This window comes from Phascolarctos cinereus, unplaced genomic scaffold, assembly GCF_003287225.1.
Source record: "Phascolarctos cinereus isolate Bilbo 61053 unplaced genomic scaffold, phaCin_HiC Scaffold_2;HRSCAF=192, whole genome shotgun sequence".
Classification (NCBI taxonomy): Eukaryota; Metazoa; Chordata; class Mammalia; order Diprotodontia; family Phascolarctidae; genus Phascolarctos; species Phascolarctos cinereus.
Window position 1 is genome coordinate 370,294,267 of NW_027555625.1, and position 4,466 is coordinate 370,298,732.

The window sequence follows — 4,466 nt, forward strand, 5'->3', positions numbered from 1 at the left end:
CTAGCATACTGTTAGATTAGGGCTCAGTACTTGTAGATGATGGAAAGAGCAGTTGCTTGGGAATTAGGAGACCTTGGTTACAGTCTCAGCTCTTCCCATCTTGGGCAAATTACCTCCCTGCTCTGGGTCTCAGTCCGTTTCATTGTCTTACTAAGGTCTCTTTCTGCTCTAATACCCTATGACACCCTGGGAGATGTTTGGGGCCTTGACTCTCAAATAGTATCATCTATTTTACCTCCACACAGAGGCCCAGTCCTAAAAATTGCTGTAAAAAGGAATCAGTGAATTCTCTTTGCCAATGAGGGTCTGTCCTTGGCTCTTTCCTCTCTTTCTCCACACTCTCCCTTGCCAGGTTCTTTCATACTGACAGCCTTAATTACTACTTTTATGCAGATAACTTCCATCTATATCTTTGGCCTTGACCTCTTTCCCAAGCTCCAGACTCATATTTCCCAATTCCTTACAACAGTAGTGCCAAACTTAAATAGAAATGGATCCCTGTAGGCCACACATTGACTTAGAAAATCCAAAATTAATGTTATCAGTGTTGCGTTTTTATTTTCTATATGTTGTTAAATGTTTCCCAATTACATGTTAATCTAGTTCAGAGAGTTTTGCCAGCAGCTTGCAGACACTGAGTTTGATACTTCTGCCCTCCAGGACATCTTCATTTCTATATCCCACTATTCATTCATTCACTCATTCATGTATTCAGCATAGACTATGGGCCAGACACTATGCCCAATAAGTTCTAGGGATACGAAGACAAAAGCGAAGTCTCTGCCTTCCAGGAGTTCACATTTTATTGGAGAGAACATGCACACTGAAAATTAAACACAAAATATAGAAAAACAGTCATTTCTGGGAGTGAAAAATTAGCAGCTAGGAGAAGAGGAGATCAGGATAAGCTTCTTTTGGAGGTGACACTGATGCTTAGCGTTGAAGGAACCTTGGGCTTCTCCAAGGTAGAGGTGAAAGGAATATACTAGAATGGAGGATAACTTGTGCAAAGGCATAGAGATGGAATGTCATGTACAGGGAACAGCAAGTGGGCCAGATGAGCTGAACCATAAAGTATACAAAGGAAAGTAATGTCCTATAATCTGAAAAAAGTAGGTTGGAGCCTTATTGCAAAGGGCTTTAAAAGCCAAAGAGTTTGCATTTTAATTACGGAGGCAACAAGGAGCCCCTGAACTTCTTGAGCAAGAGAATGATCAGGCTTGTGCTTCAGCAGCTCTGTGGAAGATAGCTCAGAAAGGATACAGGGAGACAGATTGGGAGGCTATTGAAATAGTCTAGGCAAGAAGTAATTAAAGCCTATCTGAATTAGGGTGGTAGCCAGTTCTGCAATTAGAAAGGAAGGGAACAGATGCAAGGCACTGTAGAGGCAGAATTAGTAAGATTTGGTGACTGATAGGAAGAGTCAAGATTGACTCTAGGTTCTGAAACTGGATGACTGGAAGGATAAATCAACAGAAATAGGGATGGAATGATTGTGATCTATTGCGCTATAAGAAACGACAATCCAGATGGTTTCAGAAAAACATAGAAAGACTTGCATGAACTGATGCAAAATGAAGTGAACAGAACCAGTAAAACATTATACATAGTAATAGCAATATTATATGATGATCAGCTGTGAATGACCTAGCTATTTCTCAGCAATACAATGATCCAAGACAATTCTAAAGGACTTAAAATGAAAAAATGCTGTCTACCTCCAGATAAAGAACTGATGGAGCCTGAGTGCAAATCAAAGCATACTTCTTTTTTTTAAGTATTTTTCTTGGATTTTTTTTGGGGGGGCTATGTTTTCTTTTGCAACATGGCTAATATGGAAATATATTTTCCATGACTACACATATATCAAATTGTTTGCCTTCTCTAGGAGGGGGAAAGGAGAGAGTTTGGAACTCAAAATTTTAAAAATGAATGTTAAAAATTGTTTTTACACAAAATTTAAAAAAAATTTAATTAAATAAAAAAAGAAACAGAGAAGTCAGGAGAAGCAAAAAGTTCTTGGGAGTAGAGAGATATGTTTTGTTTGGGACGTATACTGAATTTGAGACGTCTACTTCTCCAGGTAGTGACTTGGGTTCAGAATACAGGAGACACTGGGGCTGAATATATGGATTTGGGAATCATCTTCTTAGAGATGATAGTTAGACTCATAGGAGCTGATGAGATCACTAATAAAGGGAGTAATGATGCAACTTCTTGCCACATTGTGGTCCTGAGACACATGTGATGAGGATACTTTCATGACACAATGTAATGGAACAGATACCAAAACTGAAGCCCTTTGATGTAATTCATAAAATCCCTATTTAACCATACCACAGTAGAACACAGAACATGCATTTAGTCAGAGATTTCAATGATGACAGACAATTGTCACAAAAATGTACGAATCAACGTTAGTGAATTTGACAGACAGGAAGAGGAGATTCATCAAGTGATATTCTGCGTGACAGAATTAAAGGATTGAGAGGAAAATGAAAATCCCTTTCCAAAAATCTGTGGGGTTATTGTCAACATTAAAACTGCTGAGATTTTCAGGGTTTCATTTCCAGAGAAAGGTCCAGAAAAGGAGCTATGTTTGCTCATTCTTTAACAAGAGAACCAATGATTAACACCCATCATGCAAAAACAGAAGCTACACATTCGATTTTATCTATGGATGCCCTTTCCTCATGTCAGACTTTGGCTACAGCAAGAAGATAAACAACTAGTAGAGAATCTTTTGACTGTGCCTCTCATTGAGCCACCCACTTTGTCCAGAGCATCTGATCTACCTTGTCATTCAAAAAAAAAGAAAATTCCTATTTTTTGGTAACTCACTATTTCCTGGACTATCAAAAAGGAAAAAAGGGGGATTATGGGAAAAACTTGCTTCACCAGGAAATTAAGTGTAGGCATTTTTAGTAACTAAACAAAAAAGGATAGTTAATATGACCTAAGCAAAGGCAACTGGCTCTTAATAGAGACAGCATGAATTTTGAATCTACCTACATTGAATCTTATGTTTATTTATTTAGTGTTTTTTAAGTAATTTTCAAAATAAAACCTTATTTAGAAAAAAAAAAGATGTTGCAGAGAGGTCAAGAAAGTTGAAAAGGCCATTAGATTTGGCAATTAAGAGATCTTCAGTAATGTTGGAGCAAGCAGTTTCAGTTAAATGATGAGGCTGGAAGCCAGATTACAAGGGGCAAAAGAGAGAAAGTTAAGACAAGGGGCATAGAAAATTATTTTTTCTAAGTATTTTGGCTATGAAAAAAGAGAGAGATGGGAAGATAGCTTTCAGGGATGGAAAGATCAAGTGCAGGCATCTTTTTTTAAGGACGGGGGAAATCTGGGCATGTTTGTAAGCAGTAAGGAAGTAGGACAAGCTGAAAATTAGTCAGAGACAGAGACAAACCAACACAAGGACACAGACAGAGAAAGAATGATCAATGGAACAGCCCCTAGAAACAGAATTAAGGATACAAGTAAAGTGGTCATCGAAGAGAGTTGGGAATGATATTGGGGTGATTTGAAGGAAGAGTTGGGGAGAAGTAGGAATTTGTGAAGCATATACTCGACTATCCCAGTTGAGGGAGTAAGAGGAGACTTTGAAAGGACAGGGAAAGGCATTTACTAGCTCTGTGACCCTGGGCAAGTCACTTAACCCCAATTGCCTCACCAAAAAGGAAAAAAAAGGACAGGGAAAGGAAAGATTTGAGAATAAATAATAGTGTAAAGTGGTTATCTAAGGAGTCAAGATGTTGAAGGGAAGAAAGTGAGAACAGAGCAGGGGTGAAAGCCTAGAAAAGCAGGGAAGGGTGTACTAACTGGAGATTGCAGGGAAGATGAAGAATATGTTTAAGAGAGCTGAGGAATAGAAAAAGATAAAAGGATAGGAAGTTCCAGGAAAAATTCAAAACTCAATTTACCATCTTTTTTTCCTAAACCATATTCCTCTTTATAAATTCACTCTGAAGCACCAGCATTTTCTCAGGCTTTGAAGTTCTAGAAATCTTGGCATGATCTTTAACATTTTTAATCTTTTTTTTTTCGGTATTTTATTTTTTCCCCGATTATATTTAACATATCTTTTTCCAACACATCTTATACCCAGTTAGTTACTAAGTTCTGTCCATTCTACCTCCACAACATTGGGCATATTCATCCCCCCTTTCTCTCCTCCCACTGCCACCATTCTGGTAAGGCTCTCATTACCACCACTCCAGACTACTGAGATCTTATATCCACATTCCTTTTCTGCCTCCAAATCATCATTCATACCATTGCCAGAATAATATATCTCATACTGGATATAGAGGTGGTCTTGTCACTCTGGCTCAAAAATGTTCAACAGTTCCTTACTATCAAATGAATATAGATTTCCTCGCCCGGGCACTCACAACCCTTCACACAATGGTTTTACCCTTATCTACTATCACTCTCCTGCACAAACTCTGTGCCTA

The 4,466-nt window shown here is 38.2% G+C and overlaps 1 pseudogene; it reads left to right on the top strand.

Annotated features, from left to right (window-relative positions):
• Window positions 1–2,355: 2,355 nt before the first annotated feature.
• LOC110220835 (protein N-terminal asparagine amidohydrolase pseudogene) lies at window positions 2,356–2,909 on the top strand (annotated as a pseudogene).
• The last annotated feature ends 1,557 nt before the right edge of the window (window positions 2,910–4,466 follow it).